Source organism: Gordionus sp. m RMFG-2023, chromosome 1, assembly GCF_954871325.1.
Source record: "Gordionus sp. m RMFG-2023 chromosome 1, tfGorSpeb1-WG-v2, whole genome shotgun sequence".
NCBI classification, from domain to species: Eukaryota; Metazoa; Nematomorpha; class Gordioida; order Chordodea; family Parachordodidae; genus Gordionus; species Gordionus sp. m RMFG-2023.
In genome coordinates, this window is record NC_088775.1 from 59,913,190 (window position 1) to 59,934,476 (window position 21,287).

Here is a 21,287-nt window from a genome sequence, read left to right on the forward strand (position 1 = left end):
AGCTTTCACCTTTTGTGGCGATAAGCTCCTTCACTTATTATATTATTACTCATGCTATCTATTTTTATCTTTGTATTTCAGATCAATTTCATTTGTATCGATCACCGGTTATCATTTTCGAGGCCAAAGTATCTTGATCTCCCACCGGTGTATCAAATCAGTATCGACCAGATATCCCACCTAAGTATTCCCAACACGGAGTTATCAAATCGACAGATATCCCAATTCTGATCTCCCATATATTTGTATTTCTGATCGATTTCATTTGTATAGATCACCGGTTTATCACTATCGAGGCCAAAGTATCTTGATCTCCCCCACCGGTGTATCAAATCAATATCGACCAGATATACCACCTGAGTATTCCTCACACTAAATATTCGCCCTCTAGTCGACTCAAGTATATAATACTTATTCACGACTCAAGTTAAAAGTCTAAAGTAAAAACATGTAAAAAACAACAAATATTTTAACTAATAATACGAATAACTAATTTGAAATATTCGTCCTTTAGTCGACTCAATTTTATAAAACTATTCGTCCTCTAGTCGAATCAAGTTAGTAGAAATATTTGTCCTCTAGTCGACTCAATTATATAATTCTTATTCACGACTCAAGTTAGAAGTAAAGTAAAAAAAAATGTAAAAAACAACAAATATCTTAATTAATAATAATACATCTGAAATATTCGCCCTCTAGTCAACTCAAGTTGACGACTCAAGTTCATAAAATATTCGTCTTCTAGTTATATCGGTATTATTTCATACTGCATTGCTAAATAATTAATCATAATCAATCAAAATTTTATTATATAATCTTTTTTAAAAAATAATTTTCAGAAAATTTTTTATGGAGAAAAAAAAAATTTACTCGATTTATACAACTCAATTATTTTTCATTTGTAAAATTTAACAAATATTATATCCATAAGAGGCCGTTAAATGCGTAAATATGAAAATATCATCATAAGAAGCCAGAATGATTATTGGTTAACACTTTTTTATATTTAGGTATAAATACATCAGGAAAACCTAAAAATATCTTCATTATTTATTTCGGATATCAAATTTTAAACCTTATATTATAGCGTGAAGTTAGCCCTCCCCCCAAACGGGATTGATTTGTATCCGATTTGTACCGTTTCAAACTCGATTTTTACTATTACCGTCTTCCAGCTATTGACCGTTTAAAATATGACGCCAATAATAAAAAACACTCAAAATTTTTTTTTAAAATTTTTAACGTATAACGATAGAGAGTTTTTTATAAAAACTGAACCGGCTTAACCTTTTTTTATAATTTTACTCCTTCAAAAAATAATTATATCGGTTCGGTTACGGTTTATAATGGTTTAACATTTCGTTATGGTTTACTCCGGGTCACTTATAATTTTATCGTATTATCCCCACCACCACATCCATTATTAAGATAAATAATAATGGACTCAGCACGGATAGTCCTACCTTCACTTCAAAGCTTTCACTATCACCATAATCCGTCCTTACTGCTGTTTGTGCTCTCACATATACGTTAAGAAATTTTTAAAAAAAAAATTTGAGTGTTTTTTTATTTTTGGCGCCATATTTTTAACGGTCAATAGCTGGAAAACGGTAATAGTACAAATCGAGTTTGAAACGGTACAAATCAATCTCGTTTTAAAAATTTGAAAAATCTCAAATTTTAAATATTGGGGGGGGGGCTAACTTCACGCTAAAGGTATAAAATTTGATATCCTAAATAAATAATGAAGATAAAGCTTAATTTGAGGCATCATTAGGAAGAGAAAAAAATTTTCTATCGTTGTACGTTAAGAAATTTTTTTAAAAAAAATTTTGAGTGTTTTTTATTTTTGGCGCCATATTTTTAACGGTCAATAGCTGGAAAACGGTAATAGTACAAATCGGGTACAAATCAACCGTTTTTTAAATTTGAAAAATCTCAAATTTTGAATATCGGGGAGGCTAACTTCATGCTATAATTTAAGGTTTAAAATTTGATATCCGAAATAAATAATGAAGATAAAGCTTAATTTGAGGCATCATTAGGAAGAGAAAAAAATTCTCTATCGTTGTACGTTAAAAAATTTTTAAAAAAAATTGTGTTTTTTATTTTTGGCGCCATATTTTTAAAGTTCAATAGCTGAAAAACGGTAATAGTACAAATCGAGTTTGAAACGGTACAAATCAATCCCGTTTTTAAATTTGAAAAATTTTGAATAAATATAAGGTTTAAAATTTGATTTCCGAAATAAATAATGAAGATAAAACATAATTTGAGGCATTATTAGGAAGAGAAAAAAATTCTCTATCGTTGTACGTTAAAAAATTTTTAAAAAAATTAATTTTGAGTGTTTTTTATTTTTGGCGCCATATTTTTAACGGTCAATAGCTGGAAAGTACAAATCAAACTGAAAACGGTACAAATCATTCTCTATCGACCTATGCACTTTTTAAGTTCATTAATTGGGGAGCTGTCATGAAGTTGGCCCTCCATTTTGTTCTTTGAATATCTCAAAAACGGTGAGGGTACAAATCGAACTGAAAACGGTACAAATCAGTCCAAGTGATAAACCATTGAAAATCAAAAAATGGGGCCAAATTCACGGACCTCTTACAGTGAAACGATACACATGTTTAAATATACTATAAAAGGGGGTAAACAAAATAAGATTTTATTTTTAATAGAATAAAGATTGAAATTAAATATTGACAAGCAATTAATTAAGAAGATTAATAGTTGATTAATCATTATAAAAAGAAATGTGTTACATATATATAATTTGTGATGAAAAATGAATTTTTTTTTTATTTTTGTTGAGAATGCTCAAGTAAGATATTTGATTAAATTTCATTTAAAATTCTAAATCATTTTTTGTAAAAAGTCTTTTTAATATTTGAAAATATTTTAGAATTTCTTAAATGTAATCTATTTTGTATATCCATTTATTTCGATAAAAATATGATAACACTATAAACTTTTATAATAATTTCGATAAAATAATTAATACATAAAAAATATAATTATAATTTATCAAAATATTCCATTGTTCCACGAATTTGATGTTGGTACCTTTTTAGAAATTAAAAGAGTTAATATTATAATTATTAATACAAATCGATTATAAAGATTACCTAATTAATCAGTTGCCCGCGATAACCCAACTCCAAATAGCTTTGCATGTGATTGTAAAAGTTAGTGAAATCATAAGGAATAAATCCGTGTAAGAGTTGAATAATATTCCTAACAATTTCATCTCTTGAATTAGGGCGGGGATTGATTGCTCTAAATTTATTTTTCAAAACTCCAAAAAAATTTTCAATGGGATTTAACTGAGGTGAATAAGGTGGTAGCAGTGGCGTATCCAGGATTTTCTTATAGGGGGGGGAAATAATTTCCAAACCCCTTTTAGCTGGCCTTCGGCCAGCTTTTCCCGGCCTTCGGCCGGGTCTTATTTAGCTATTCTATTAAATTATGAATAATTTAATAATAATTATATTTCTATTTTTAACTATTATTTACTAATTCGTGCTTATGGATAGGATATTACAAGCCTCTTTTTTATTATTTCAAGTTAGGTATATTATATTTAATAAATTTTTAAATGTAAAGATTTTTTTAAATGTAAAGTTGAAATAAAGTGTAATGTCATTTTTTTTATAAAATTTGCTTTAAAAACTAGCCTCAGCTTAAATTCTCATACAATATAAGTAGAATATACTTTTTTTATTGAAAATACTAATAGTAGTTTAAAATATTGACTAGAAAATAATTAAATTAACAAGTTTTTTTAACTTCTTATCAAATACAAGATTTTTAATTATTTCGTTTGTCGTTGGAACCAAATCTCTGTGTATATTTAACAGAGCTAACCCATTTAGCCGAGATTCAGTACTTCATAAATATGTTTTCAACCTTCTCAAGTTAGAAAAAGTCCTTTCATTCGTACATGTTGTAATAGGCAAACATGCAAGAATATAAAACAACTTCGAAATATTAGGAAATTGAGCCAAGGTTTCTTTACACCGATTGAGCGCATCAATAGCATGCTCAGGTAAAATAGCTAAACGTATAAATATTTGTACCACAATTCGAATTCACTGATTAAATTTATTTCAGTATCAATCTCATAGGAATAAAATTTTTCTAAATATTTAATTTTACCAATAGTGGCATTTGAAAATGAAGAAGGATCTTTGGGTAATAAAACTTGAAGATTGCTAAAGACTTGTTTTATATCTAAAACCCGTACTTTTATTTGCGATAAAAAAGTATCTAAGAATGGGATGAAAATGGATATTTTATAATATTCTTCAGTTGAGCCAATATTTATCTTCATCTCAATAATGGCCTAGGTGCTAGAGGTTTAATTAGTATTATATCATAAAATTTAGCCTTCGATTCAACGTCTAGATAAATATTATGAAAATATTTATCTACATTCATTCTTATTGTATCTACCTGTTCATGTATATTTTCCGCCAAATCAATAACCTGAACCAAATCTAAATTTGGTTTTTGTAAATTTCTACAAAGTAGTGAGCTAAAAATAATTTATTGATGCAACTAGCAGCAATGATAAACTCTGATTGATCAATTGAATTCAATAATGATATCGCTGCTAACGACACATTACTTTTTTTCATGCTCGGCCTTATTTATAAATTATCGTTTGATTTCAATCTCTTTGACTAAATATTTTTCCATTTTATTAATATTTTTGAATAATATGTTGGAAAATTGATATTCAAATATTTGTAAAATTTTAATTGGTGGGGGGGGGGGGGGGGTAAAATTTTTATTAGCTTAAAATGATATTTATGAAAATAGTCAAGTTTGCGATGGGGGGGGGGAATTTCCCCCTTACGCGCCTGGGTAGTAGGTATTCAATCCTACCTTTATAAGAATCGATAAGATGGCTTCTATGGATAGATGCATTATCCATTACAATGATTGCATCTGGTGGTAGGATACTAATAAGCTCCATCATAGAATCACGGAATAATAGCCCATTATAAGCTCCATCTATTATTTTATAATGAATTACCCCTCCAATTCCGATTGTACAAAGGATACTTACATTTTTACCCTTAGAGGATGGGATTTTTATTATTGGACGGACATTGGATGGCGCCCAGGCGTAGATTGGTACAACATGCAAGTTTATTCCAGTCTCATCTAAGAAATATAAATTTTCTCTTGGGATATTTAAGATCTTTGCACAATAAATTTGACGAATATTAATAGCCCCGGGAGTATTTCTTCTATCAGGCTCCTTGCCAGCCCTTTTTTTAGACCAACCAATATTTTTAATATATTTACTAATTGTGGTTTTTGTTTTTGGACTACCAGGAGGTAACTTTTCTATTATCTCCTGAATAGTCAAAGTGTTATTATCCATTAATAGGCTTATGATACTTCTTTCAATAATGGAAGAATCTTTCTTTTTACTTCCACTTTTTTGAATATTATATTCTTTTAAAGGTTCTCCATTTATATCTGGGAATGTGTCCCGTCTAAATTTATGAACTGATGCTGTAGACATTTCGACCTATTTTGCAATGTTTTTAATTTTCATCTGTTCTCTTTCTGGCATTGATAACATTTTAGTAACTATATCTATTTTTTCTTTATTCCAATATTTGTGTATTTTTTTTGGTCTTTGAATTCTCGACGAAGATTGGGAGTTTTCATTTAAATTGGAAAAATTAGTATTACTATTGGATAATAAAGATTCTATATTAAACATTTTTTTTTATTATTTAAGAAAAATTAAAAATAATTAATATGTTAGTATTTTAATTTTTTATTTTGAATTAAATTTTAACGCATTTTTTTTATAATGATTAATCAACTATATTAATTTTCTTAATTAATTGCTTGTCCATATTTAATTTCAATCTTTATTCTATTAAAAATAAAATCTTATTTTGTTTACCCCCTTTTATAGTATATTTAAACATGTGCATCGTTTCACTGTAACTTACATATATGATGCCAAAATGAAGAGATTTTGATAAATATCACCAACAATATGTGCCTTATAAGTTTTATATTATTTTACTATTCTAAACCCACTCATAAATTAAATATCAAAGAAACTGTTATAAACTTCAATTAAAAATAGTTTTTTTTTTACCCTTCTTTTGTTTTGTCTTCAATACATAAAAATTAATTAAGGTTTTACTTTTTTTTACCCTCCTTTTGTTTTGTCTTATAAATACATAAAAATTAAATAAAGTTTTTGTTTTGAGTTAAGTATACTATAAGTAAAACATATGGTTTTTGTGTTTTCTTTTTTCTCAGTGGTTTTTCTTACTTTTGGAGTCCCTATTAGAGTGTTCGGCAAATATAAGTTAGATATTTAGGTCCGGGAGATCACCCTGCATCCAGAGGTATAATTAGAGTTCCGGAAGTATAGGGGGTAGGTTTTATCCCTAATTATGTAAGATAAAACTAACACAACTCCTTTTTGCAAAAACGTTCTTTTTTTCACTTTGCGCTAATTTTAATTTATATTTGGGCGTTTTTTTTCCCAATAAAAGGGACTTTTATACTTAAAGATATACTTTATTTTTTGTTTTAAAATAATTATTTTCAAGAATAAGTTGTAATTTTAATATATTTTTTTTAGCATATAATATTTTTTATGTGTAATTAATTATTTTTAATAAAATTTGAAGTAAAGTTTTTATGTGTACTTTAGTTATAATAATTTAAATGCCTCTTACGAGATCCCAGCAAGACCAACCTCCTACCGTTCTAACCCTTACTGAAGCACAGTCTCTTCAGAAACCTTTCATTTTTTTATAAATTATATAAAAAGTGCTAACCAATAATCATTTTGGTTTCCTAAGATGATATTTTCATATTTATGCATTTAATGCCCTCTTATGGATAATTGAAAAATAAAATTTGAGTTGTAATAAGCTGTAAATATATTTTATCCATTAATATTATATAAAAATAGAATTATAAATTATTTGATATTTAATCTCAATTTTTTATTTAACTAATAATTGATTATAATTTTAAGAAAAGATTAAATAATAAAATCTTGATTGAAATTGCTTTTAGTAGTGCAGTATTTAGTCATACCCACTGTATATTACATTATGTACAATTATCCAAACGATGGACATCGTCAATAAAGTGTAAGGAACAAAGCAAATTCAAATATAAAGAAAGCTTTGAAAAGCTGTTGAAGAAGTTGGATATTTTTTGAAAGAAATTATAAAATAATATATTAAAAGAAGAATTATTTTGGACAAAAAATTTAAAATTTAATATTTATAAACGTTTAGCTATCTTATTGTCGTAAGTGTAAAGGAATAAATGTACCCCCGCGTAAAAAACGAGATGCTTAATTTGGAAGACATAATATAATCATGCCATTATTTTATCATTTACCCACCTTAAGAAAAAAATTAAAGATACATTTTAAAAAGAAAAGACAATCCAAATACATGTGCTCACACCCTGCTTATTTATTGGTAGGGGTGTACCGATACCACTTTTTGTAGGCCGATCCGATCCGATATTCCAGATATTAAATTGATATCGGCAAATAACCGATCTGATATCATATCTAATTTTGTATTCTGTAAAGATACCAATGGTTTTAATTTTAAAATACTTTTTATTAGTACAACATCTATAATTTTACTATACCAAACATATGTCATTTAAATATATTATAATGATCAGTTATAGTTTATATTCAATTCAATTGCTATTTATATAATAAGTAATAACATTAATCTATTTACATAATTAATAATAAACAAATATATGATGAAATTTGAAATTAATATTAAAAATTAATATATCGAAGATTTCTTTTTAGAAATACCAAAATTTCCAATTTATCAGAGATCGGTCTGCCGTAATGGGGACTGTTAATATCACTAGCATCACTAAAAACAGATTCTGAAGAGATTAATGAACATTTTTAAACAGAATGCGAAAAAAAATAACTATATTGCAGAATGTTTATTAACTATTATTACTATTAAAAAAATTAAACATAAAAATATATTTCGATTTTATTTATAAAAATAAATGGTTTTTTAGATATAACTTTTTTTAAATTTTATTAAAAGCGCCATTTTATATCGGATCGGAAAATTTTAGAATATTTTCCGATAACCGATATTTTAAAATGGGCGAAATATCTGCCCGATCCGATATAAAATATCGGTACATCCCTATTTATTGGATTCTCAATATAAGGGAAGCATAGTAGTGAGTTTGAGAAACATGTGATATAATACAAGAATTAGTCATTTTACAAAGTGATAATCAAAATATTTTAGTTGGTAACAGATTAAATCATGGGGAAATTTTCATATATTATTTTTTTTTTTTTTTTTTTTTTTAATATTTTTTTTTTATTTATTTTTTTTTAATATTTTTTTTTTATTTATTTTTTTTAGATTGTCTGGATTTTGGTAGAAATTTTTGAATGTTACCTTTTTCTTTCAATTGGCGTATTTTTAGATTTTTTTTTTTGATAAATAAATATCGTGTGGATTTTGAAGGAAATTTTTTGATACAATATCAAAGTTTTTTAAATTTAACATTTTACCTCTTTATGGATAACATAAATTTCACCAATATGTGTATTTCTTATTAAAAATATGTCTAATATAAATAAATTAATTAAATTTTTAAATGATATAAATTTATATAGAACTATTTTTGTTTTTCCTTAAAAATATATATATCTATTATCATTGTATATATGTTATGTTTATTCAAATAAATTGATTAATTATTTAGTATACCTATTTTTATTAAATTCTTAAATATTCTCTGTTTTTTTTAAATTCTTAAATATACTTTTTTTTCTAAATTCTTAAATATACTCTTTTTTTCTAAATTCTTAAATATACTCTTTTTTTCTAAATTCTTAAATATACTCTTTTTTTCTAAATTCTTAAATATACTCTTTTTTTCTAAATTCTTAAATATACTCTTTTTTCCTAAATTCTTAAATATACTCTTTTTTTCTAAATTCTTAAATATACTTAAGATTTTTTTTAAATTTAAAAAAAATAATAAATAAAAAAATATATTTAAAAAAATAAATAAAAAAAAATATTAAAAAAAAATAATATATGAAAATTTCCCCATGATTTAATCTGTTACCTTTTAGTTATATCATAAATTTCAGAAGTAAAAGTAACGGTATATAATCGCCAAAATATGTGGAAACAGCTTGCATAAATAACAATCAGATTTCGGGCTCAAGTTGTTAGAATGGGCTTTGCAAACCTTGAACATTGAGAGAAATGTGTCTAATATCTTACTCACAATTCATAGTTATACCATTTTCAGAAAGAAATTTGTCTATTTGGGGTAATATTCATATGAAGAAAAGAAATCGATTAAAGATCTCGACAACCAATATTGGTAAGAATATATCATAACCTAGGATTGATTAAAAATATTATGATAATATTGAATATAAATTAGAACAAAACTGCCATGGAAAGTGTAGTAATTTATTATTTGGTTTATAATGATTATATATATATATATATAGAATTTTATGATTATAATAATTTGTAAGGTTAACTACCTAACATAGAATGTATCATAATGTAATTTCCGCAATCAATTCCGTATGTTTAACAACCTTGTGAATGTACATGTTTAAATAAATGATATGTGTATCCCATTTATTAAATTGACGACGACGAAACAAAGAACCTGTAATATGAATCTATAAAATATTATGAAATAAACATTGGCGTACGCAGCGGGGGGGGGGCAAAGGGACAAATCTCCCCCCACCCCTTCCCAAAGCCAAAAAATGCAGATGCCGGATATATTTTTCAAAAATATTATTGTTAATATTAATTTATATTTGTTAATATTTATTCGTATCTCATATTCAATATATATTTAATTACATTTATCTACTAAGTTATTTTATCAATCAATATCGATTTCAAGTTTTCCGGCGTAATATTTACTTATTATTTTCAAATTTTTAGTGGCGTAATATTTATCTACCATTTTCAAATTTCTAGTCAAATAATTATTATTTCTGAAACTTCTTGTCCAACAGGGAAAAAAATTGCAACCTTGTCCAACGAGATAGAGTCTCTGCCACAATGATATATATAACTATAGATTGGCGATTCGTTCATTCAATGCATTATAAAAGTGTCCACACATTGTAATCAGCTGTAGCGCCATTTTGTAGTTTGGTTATCCATTATTTGTCAGCAAGAAATAATAATATATAGTCTACTACGATAAAATTTCGTTTCCCTAACTTTCATATAAAAACCTTTAATATAAAAAATTGCTACTGAGAATAATTGCGACTTTTTTATGATTGGTTGTGATAATTGCGACTTTATACCCGTTGGTTATAAAAAATTAAACGTATTTATAATATATATTTGAAAATCGTGATTTTTGGAAAGCCTCTATGGCCTAGTAGGCAAGAGCTTGGCTTACTAATCCCATGGTCCCGGGTTCATATCCCGGAAATGGTCACGTTTTTTTTCTTATTCTAACTTGGTGGTTCCATCCTTGGGGGGGTAATATATAGGAGGCCTGCTTCGACCACGTGATTCCATATTAATATATTAAATAATAAGAGTTTTATTACATTTTAATATATTTTGGTCGGTATTTAGCAAATTAGGTTGGTATTTAGAATATTTCCATACATTCACTTATTAACCACATAGCTAGGCCAAACTTTCTCACCTTACTTCAAGATTAAAAGAGGGGTAAAACAAGGCTGTGTACTATCACCTATTTTGTTCAATATAATCATAAACAAAATTATAAAGGAAACCACGAGCACCATGAACCTAGTTGATATATCATCAAACAATAATAATATCAATCACCTAAGAATCATCTCATACGCAGATGATCTAGTTTTAATCACCAAATCAAGAGATGAGACAATAGACTTACTAACAAGTTTATGCTTTCATAGCAACAAAGTAGGTTTAACCATAAACTTTAATAAAACGTTTATTATGCCATCCCCAGAGGCGTCTATAAATAACTTAACATTTGAGGGAAATGAAATTAAAATAGTTAACAATTTTAAATATCTTGGCGTACTTATCGATAATAAAGGAAATATCAGCGGTGAAATCGAAGCCCGACTAAAAAACGCCAAAATAACCTTTATGAAATATTACAAACTATGGACAGCGAGAGAGATCTCAGTCAAAACGAGGCTCCGAATTTTTAACGCCACAGTCATTCCAGTCCTCCTCTACGGCAGCGACACTTGGGAAATAAATAAATCTCAGACAAAGAAAATACAAGTTTTCGTAAACCGCTGTCTGCGCCAGCTCAACGGTATTTTCTATCCAAGAATAATTTCGAATGCCAGCCTATGGCGAATCTCAAAAAATGTCCCGATCGAGACTACTCTCAAAAAAAAGACACATTCAACTCTTTGGTCACACCATCAGAAACTTCAGACAAAACATAGTCCATGAAGCTATAATCTGGCTCGAGTCTCATGAAGGTAAAACATACGGTAAATACAAGTCATATTGGCTATACAGAACGATAAAAGAAATCATAAGCCTAAATCTAACGATGGAACAATTCATACGTCTAAACAATAATAAAAGCTCAATAAAAAAGCTTCTAAAAATCAAATCGGGCTACCTGCTCCCTCCAAATCTCTTAGCCCCCCCCCCAGCAACATAAGCACCACTTTCCTCCCGCCATGGTAAACATACATTTATCTATTTGTTTATAAAACTCTTCATGTACCTACCTTGATATAATTATCCAAAATATACTTAACTCACTAATCTAAAATTCTTAAATAGTAAGGCAGATTTATTTAAAAAAATATATCATATTTTTATTATATAAACAAATTCAATATAGACCATAAACTTAAAATCTACCAATACCCCTCCCTATAATTTACATTTTACTTAATCGGGTACGGGCTTTTCTCTCTCTTCTTATTTCCCGTAGGCGTTTAAGCAAGTGGTTTCGCCTCTTGCGCGCACAGGTAACTGCAGCCTGCCCAAAAACTGTGGATGGGCTCATCTCATAGGTTACCCCCAAATTTCTTAACCCAATTAGATGGGATGAGATAGTCCAAGCGTAGCTCTGCTGTTTCATATAGCGATAAAGGGTAATTGCGCTTATTATGACGTATGACGTATGACGCAATTATTTATATGAAAGGTTTTTATATGAAAGTTATACCAACCAGATAATTTAGTTTTAAAGGTTTCGATTTATGATATAATATTTTATAGTATCTTTTGTTCCTAAATTTTCATAAGATTTTTTTTATGAAGATTGACTAGGCGATTAAATTTTAAAAATGAATCTCAGACTAACCCACCTTTTAATTTTTTAAAATATAGGTTAACCTAATCCTGCATGGACTTATAAATCTTATGTAAATGCATGTTAGGATACATGCAATCACCATCATTTATTATTTTATTTAGATAATGGGAGTGTGCTGTGTTCATAATTGTAATAAAACAAATAATATATAATCTAATACATATTTCTTATCACAAGTATATATATTATTTTTTATATGCAACATATTTATTACATGAAATGCATATTAAAACACAAATAGATTATGACCCCCACAAAGCAGAATATCATGGTTATGTTGATTTAGGTGATAGGACAAAATCAACAAAAGAAGATAAATCTTGTCCAGAAGCAACAAAGGCACTGTTTCTTATGGCTACCTGTCTTAATAGCAGCTGGAAAATGCCAATAGCCTATTTTCTAGTTTCACAAATGAATTCAGATATCCTAGCAAATTTAGTGAGAGATGCATTGTTCAATCTAAATGAAACTGGAGTTATCTGTAAGGCCATAGTATGCGATGGTTGTTCTGTTAATAAAAACAATGAGCAAACTGCTTGGTGTTAGTATGGATCCTGATAATATCGTTCCATATATTGAGCTGGAATTTTATGATTCGGATAAAATATATGTTACTAGATGTTTGTCATGTGCTCAAATTACTTAGAAATCTATTAGCAGAGGAGGAAATTTTAATAAATGAATCAGATGGAGATATAGCTAACTATATTAAATTTGATTAATTATTTATTTTGTATTTATAGTTAATAGATTGGAAGCATATACAAAATTGACATAAATTGCAGGAGTGTGAAGGTTTACATGCTGCAAATAAATTGCGCAAAGCACATTGCTTTCCACAAATAAAAAATGAAAGTTTGATAATAAATATATAATTATTTTTTAAAGGTAAAACTTGCAGTTCAAGTTTTTAGTGCATCTGTTGCAAATAGCCTTATTTTTGCCCATCATCAGAAGATTCCTGGATTTGAAAATTGTGATGGTACAATTAATTTTATATTGATGATAGATCAGTAAAATAAAAATAATGATATAAATTTATGAATAATCTATAGAATGTTTGATTATCTTAATACAAGAAATTGTCTTGGTAAAGGATATGAAGCCCCTTTATATACTAATACTATGGCAGAATATGAAACTCATTTTGACAAGTGCATTAAAACTTTAAAATCACTCAAGTTAACAAATGGAGTTTATGTCTATAAATCTAATAAAAAAACATGTGTTGAAGGGCTAATTCTTTCTATGACAAGCATCCTGGAAATGGGGAAGGAGTTATTAATTGGAGAAACCCCAAAAATGAAGTATTATATTTAATTTATAACAAGAGTTATTCATATAACTATAATATAATAATTTTTTAAGGTTCTTTTTAACGTACAAAACCTCTCCAGACCACTTAGAATTATATTTTTGTAGTATTCATAGCAGGAGTGGATTTAATGATAAATCAGCATATCAGGTTCGATCCGCTGTTCGCATTTCATTAATGGCAAAACTGGATGCAACAATTACAGGAAATTGCATTTCCTTAGACAATAAACATTTAATATGTTCAAAATTTCAAAATAATCATGATGATGAATATATCTATCAAAACTATTTCAAATCCTATAATACCCACCACATTATCTTATTATTTTGGCCTAACAAATCCCCATATCCCAAAATTATCATTATATTTAGATAATGTATCAACTTATATTTCGGGATATATAGTACGACAATTTATTAAAGAAAAAAAGGTATTTCCTTGATCTAGTATGTCAATATTATGCCGAATTTGTAAAAGTTAATTTATAACTTATCAAAATGATATTAAACATAAAAATATTATTAAAAAATGGAAGTGTTCGTTTTTTCCAAAATAATTGCTTCAAATATTTTTATTGATCTCTGAACATATTAATGAACATGAGATTTGTTCGCCGCTACATTTTCTCAAAAACAGCTGGAATGCCCCTCCTTTTTAAGAATGAGGAGCTAGCTCCTTTTAAGGTTGCTTTAAATTTAATATATAAATTATATTATTTTTTAAATATTAATAATATTTGTTATTTAAAATTTAATGAAAATAAAATTTTATTTTATTTAAATTTATTCATTATTAAATGTTGAGCCGAGTTTTATATTGATTTTTCATCTAATCATTTTAAACATTAAACATCAGTTTATCCTTTTTATATTGAAAATTTTTTGAAAAATCTTGTAAGTCATATTAATATTCATTTTATAGATATATAATAAAAAATAGTTTTAGATATTATGGATTTAGAGATCATAGAAGAAGAAATCGAATTTCCATTTCCACCATATAAAAAATATTTCAAGCTTATAGATGATACAGATGATAAAGTCAACTTAAAGGCGAAATGCCTATTATGTATTAACAACAAAAGGATATCTTTCTCTAAAATCTCGAGCTTTAATTTAAAAAAACATTTAAAAGTAAAATCAATATTTGTTTATTTTGTAATAATTTTTTTAAAATGGTTTTAATTATTTTTGGGCAATTCATTATATTAGTTGAGCTTGGGTTGTCAGATATGATGCTTTTTTATATTTTAATATTTATTTTAATTTTCTCATAACTTGTTCAACCTCCTTTTTATACATTTTTTTTCTAAATTTAAAGTATTTTTTTAAATTGAATTGTAACATCCAAATTAAAAATATACATTTTATTATGGTAAAATTTATATTTTATTTAATCTTAATTTGATTTTTTCTTATTTTATTTTGATCAATAAACTTGGAAAATAATTATTTATTTTTATTTTATATTAATAAAATAAGTAAAACAAAATAATAAAAAAATAAAGTAACTAAAAAGATATTTATACTGCTCATTAAATATTTGTCAATTTCTTATTTAAAAAATCTACCTTAATAATTTGATGTTTTAGATTATCAGTTAAAAATAAAGTTGATTTTTATAAGATAAATTTTAATTTAATTTATAAATTTATATTTAGAGAGTACATGTTAATCAATATACAAAAATTGAAAATCATATCAATAGTATAATAAAAAAGATATTAGCCAAAATATAAAGTCTTCTGAGAAAAAACAGTCAATATTAAATTTTAGTCAAAAAATATATGAACCTACAAAAACTGAAGGAGATAATGCAATCATTGATTATGTCATTGAGACACTAGTTCCTTTATCAACGCTAGACAATCCTAGCTTTGTCAAAATGATAAAAACGTTTTCCCCTTCAGCAAAGGTAATGTGCCGCCAAACACTAATAGCAAAGATAGGTTTGCGTTATGATAAAATGATGGATGATATTATAGAAATGCTTTCTGGAGTATCTTATATTTGTACCACAGCTGATTGCTGGAGTGGATTTAGAAGGTAGTGCCTATATTTTTAAATGTGCTTGATTAATTTAACTTATAAAGGTCTTTTTTGGGTATAACAGCTCATTAGATTGACACAAAATCATTGCAAAGAAAATCAGCAGCTTTAGCCCTAAGACGTGTTCAAGGCAAGCATACTTTTGATGTTTTGGCCAAGATGATAATTGATATACATAAAAGCTTTAAAATTCAAAATAAAGTGATAAAAACCATTACTGATAATGGTATAAACTTTGTGAAAGCATTCAGGTAATCTTAAATATTTATTTTAAAATTATAACTTTCCTTTTATTTTTTAGAATGTTTGAAGATATAATCTGAGATGGATGATGATTTCCAATTTGTGGATATTGATGATATCCTAAATAATAGGGCAGAAAGCTTTGATTATCTCCCTCAACATTCACGATGTGCTTGCCACAATCTCAATTTGGTGGCAACAGTTGACGCAGAGAAAGCTTTAGGTGATAGAAGCTTTCAAATAGTATCTCAAAGTTTATTCCAAAAGTGTCAATCTTTGTGGAATAAACAAAATATGTCTACAAATATGGCTGACGATATTATCAGAAAGTTGGGTAGGTATCTAATATGCCCAAATTCCACTAGGTAGGATTCGTATTATGAGTCTATGGTTTGCTAGATAAAATATAAGATGAAAAACAAAAAGATCTTGATGAGTTGTGTGATAACAATGGGCTTATACGCTTTAACTCTCAAGAAGGTAAATTTATTAAAGAGTATAGTCAAGTAAATATTAATAAAATCGTTATCTTAGTGAAGTAAATAAATTTTAGGTTATGGAGCCTATGAAAAAAGCTCTAAAAATCCTTGAAGGGGAGCTTCATATGGACATGGGTTTCCTAAATCCAACCATTTCTAAACTTATTTCAAAATTAAACGAATTAACAGATTTAGAGTTTTGCCAACCTCTTGCAAAGTCTCTTATAAGCGGTATTAATAAAAGGTTTATAATAAAAAATAAATTATATCTATTTAAATAACTTTATTGCAGATTTTCAAATATTTATAATGATGAAAATATCATTGCAGCGATTGTCCATCCTGCATTCAAATTGAATTGGGAATGGATAAAAAATCCAAAAAATATGGAACTAAAAGGCAGATTAATTAAATTTTTAAGGAAACAAATACCCGACGGAAAAATAGCTACTACTAGTTCACGGGAACCTTGCAATGATTTGGAAGATTTCTTTGGATTCCATGAAATTGATCACCATGAAAATAATATATTGGATAGATATTTTTTAAATAATGATAGCAAAATTACTATTTTTGAACAATTCCCTGAATTAAAAAATATTTATATAAAATACAATACCCCGCTTCCCTCTAGTGCTCCTGTGGAGCGCCTATTTAGTATTGCAAAACAGGTCTTAAGGGAGAGGAGTGGGTGTTTGTTAGATTCTAATTTAGAAAATTTATTACTTTTAGAAGCTAATAAAAGATTATAAATATTTTGATATATCATATAATATAAATAAAACGTTTTGATAAAAAATATAATTTTGTTTCGTGTACCTTCTAAAAAAATGAAAATCAAAGGAGCGGTTATGGAGCGGCACTCCATTAGTTGGAGCGGGAGCGCTCCTTTTAATATGTAGAAGCGGGAGCTCGCTTCTTTTGAGAAGGTAGGAGCGGGAGCTCGTTACTTTTAAAAAGGAGCGTTAACAACTCTGGTTACAGCCATTTTCAAATTCTTGTAAAATTAATTGTCAAAGGTAATCATTTATTAGTTTTAATACTATTTTTTTTAAAGATATTTAAATATAAAATTTTTCATTTTGCTGACTTGAGAAACCAGGAATTGAGAACTGGTATGAGGCAGAATCTTGCAAAAGCAATACAATTTAATAATCAATAAGTCATGTAAATTAATATTTATATCTTCTTTTATATTTTAAAAATTATATTGTATAAAGATCAGGCCTGATATAAGACATATTATAAAAATTATGATATTATATATTATCTATGCTAATGTAAATATATTTTATTTTTTATAGGTGATGATCGAATCAAAAAAAATGAATATTTATAATCAAAAATAATATGAATGTGAATCATCACATTGTTAAAAATACATTTTGTTTTTTAAAGTGTACACATTTACATTTTTATATATATTGTATAAACCTTATTTAAATGATTTATATTATTATTTATACTCATGCAAAAAATGTTATTATTACATTATGTTTTTATTGAAAAAAAATAAAAGATGTTTTCATTTGTCATTTAAATTATAATTAAGATGAAATAATTAAAACAAAAAAATGGTAAATGATTATTACATAATAGTAATTTAAAAATTAAGTGAGGTGAGCTCTTTATCCATCTTTTAAGATGGATCAAAAACTTATTTCATCTAGGACATATAATCCAAAATAATTTTTAATTGAAAGGATATTTTTTTATAAAATCTTATATTCTTAACATAATTTATTGATCTTCATATCTACTTTTAGAGTATATCTTTGGTTCATCCTTTATAAAAAAATTAATAATACAAAATAAAAATAAGTTAAAAAAGTAAGAAAAAAATTAACACTGATTTCTCTTATTTGTAAAACAAAATTTGTAGATTTTATTTAATTATATCACAGATCTCATTTTTTTATATAAATTTTGATTATTATTTTAAGGTATAAATAACTCGTATCAGGTCAATTCAGCGAAACTTTTATCGCGAAGGAATTTTATAGCGAAACCAATTCCGCGAATTTTTTTTCGCGAAACATTTATAGCGAAGGCAATATCGCGAATTTATTTCCGCGAAACCTTAACAGCGAATACATTTTAGCAAAACTTTGATCGCGAACTCGTTATAGCGAATTTATTTCCGCGAAACCTTAACCGCGAATACTTTATAGCGAAACTTCTATCGCGAACTCTTTATAGCGAATTTATTTTCGCGAAACTTTAACCGCGAATACTTTATAGCGAATACATTTTGGCGAAACTTTGATCGCGAACTCATTATCGCGAATTTATTTCCGCGAAACCTAAACCGCGAATACATTTTAGCAGCGAAACTTTAATCGCGAACCATTTATAGCGAATTTTCTACCGCGAATGTATTTGCACGAAATTATTATAGCGAGCGCATGACCGCGAAAATTGTGAATTTATTTTAAGTGAAATTGATATATTCAATATCTATTACCAACCGAAGTTTCTTAAATCATAAACGCAAATGTTTTAAGAATATTTTATTACGTATTGTTTATTTAATAAGCATGTAACTTCTATCTGATGTGATAGAAAATATATTAGTCTTCCTGGTCTCACTCACTCATGGTTGTAAGTATGGAGCGGACATTTTGGGTTAAGTTTTTACCAGAATAAGTTAACCCTCCCCCCAACATAATATTTAAAAGTGTGCTTTATGTCATTTAAACTAATACTTTATTTCTAATCTAGATAAAAAAAAATATACTGAAAGCTAAGAATTTTTTATTGATTTTCTCAGATTATTTTAATTATAGAAGATTTTACTGATGATTAATGTCTCCTAATTACAATTTTGAGATAATGCACATCGATATAACTTTGATATAGTAGTAACTAATTCATTTGAATATTATGACCTTTCCTTTTTCTTCTATTCGCATTTTAATAAATAGAAATAACTGCAAAGTTATAATTAATCAAAAAAAAATTCAAAATATTCTATTGGATTACATAAATTTGTAATATTTATGAAGAATAAATTATGGAAATAAATCATTAGATCTTCAATTATTTTAGTTTTTTATTTTTGCTGATTTCACAAGTCTAACTAAACAATATAAAAAAAAATTAAAAAACGTAAAATAGTTTTCATCATTTTTTAAAATAATACCAGTTCAATTTAAATCATAGCGTTTTTATGAAAACGTCGCTAAACGCTTCTACTCAATTTGTTAGCATTTTTACTCATTTTTTTTAATAAAATGGAATTAAAAAAATCAGGATTTTTTGAAAATAAATAGAAAATATTCCAAATCAAGAAAATAAAGATATTCCAATATCGGGAAATCAGGGCAAAATGGGTTAAGTGTTTATTTATTTACTTTTACATATTTTACCACGACAAGGGTGGGGGGGGGGAGGGTTGTTAAAAACATTTTCTAAATTTTGAGAAGAGTATATAAATAAAGGATAATAAAAAATAATTATAAAAAGTGGCTATATTTTAATTCTAGATTAAATAGGTGTCTTATTCAATTTTCTCATTTTGTAAATTGTAAAAAATTTTAGGCCCGGCCATACCTCACATATTCTAAGAGTGAGGTGGGATTTTTAATGACTAAAGGGTAAAAAGCGGGAAAGCACGACAACTGCAATCCTTTTATATATAAATATTGGTGAATAATTTTTTTCAAATTATAATTTACAAATTTGAATATTATCCATATTTATAAAGTCAAAATATATAAAAATTAGATCCAAATCTACATATTTATCGGAAGGAATTTATTTTACTTAAAAGTTTATTATATATGAAAATAAATTTTAACTCTTCGCAATTCATGTCAAAATTCTGCTTTACCATTAATTCGGCCGCTAATAAATCAAATGAGACCGAAGAATTTTTTCGCCTAATCATCTCTGAGCCAGTTATGTAAAATTAAAAATAAATTTTTAGATATTTTTTAGGCTTATATTTACATTTTTATTTAATTCTTTCTAAATATTCTAACTTGATCGTATCATTCAAAATCAAAGGTTTAAGCTATTTATATCTATAATTACCATAATAGTTTGATAATTCTGAGTAACTTCTTTATATGCTTCAACTTGTGTATCAGAACAGAGGAATAGACAAGATTTATATATTTAATATCAGCGCCGTTAAATTTGGCGGCTGAATAGTTCTACGAACTATTTGTAAATTATATCATTATTTCTTGCTTTATTTGTACCAATTGAGTATTTAAACGAGTATAGTAGCTCGTAAAAGAAAAAAACTATTTAACAAAATTTTGGCAAATCTATGATTTAAGCGACGGAAATAATTTATTCAGAAAATTTTATCGATGTTCCGTATTAATTATAATTTAATTTGTTTAATAGACAGTATAAAGAAAAAGTTTATTAGCAAAATAAAAAAAATTGCCTAATTTGGCATTATTGATAGAATGGAAAATAGCTGGTTTGCGCTAATTTAATTCTTCAGTCATTCTTTTCACACACAAAAAGGTAACCGTACTATAAGAGAAATAAAATCTATATCTCCCATTAAAGCGTAAAATCAACCAAATTTCTGGAAGCATTTCAATAATTGAAATTTATTACATTGATTCTTCAATTCGTTTGGTAGATAGTTTTTCGACAAAATAAGATAAAATTGCCACGATTGGCAACATGCGAAAAAAACAAATTTTTTTTGGGTGAGCTCATACCATAGAAATGCCAGATTAGTACTTACTACTCCATCAATCAGTTTCTCTAGTCAATAAACAAAAACTAGTTTTAATAAGAGAAATAGACAATAGCAACCTTTAAGTATGAACAGGGTTGCTATGTCTCTCCCATCAGCGGGACTCCCGCAAT

General features: G+C 26.9%; 2 long non-coding RNA genes across 3 annotated transcripts; both read left to right on the plus strand.

The window, feature by feature from the left end:
* Positions 1-13,111: 13,111 nt before the first annotated feature.
* LOC135922104 (uncharacterized) lies at positions 13,112-14,085 on the plus strand. Its single transcript, XR_010570740.1, has 4 exons — positions 13,112-13,218; positions 13,265-13,376; positions 13,419-13,670; positions 13,732-14,085. It is a non-coding gene; the product is annotated as an uncharacterized LOC135922104 (long non-coding RNA).
* A 68-nt stretch (positions 14,086-14,153) lies between these two features.
* On the plus strand, positions 14,154-17,781 carry LOC135931592 (uncharacterized). Of its 2 annotated transcripts, XR_010573094.1 has the most exons (6): positions 14,154-14,364; positions 14,621-14,814; positions 15,342-15,980; positions 16,031-16,478; positions 16,526-16,695; positions 16,744-17,781. It is a non-coding gene; the product is annotated as an uncharacterized LOC135931592 (long non-coding RNA). The 2 variants fall into 2 exon arrangements; XR_010573093.1 differs by having other exon boundaries at positions 16,031-16,695.
* Positions 17,782-21,287: the final 3,506 nt, after the last annotated feature.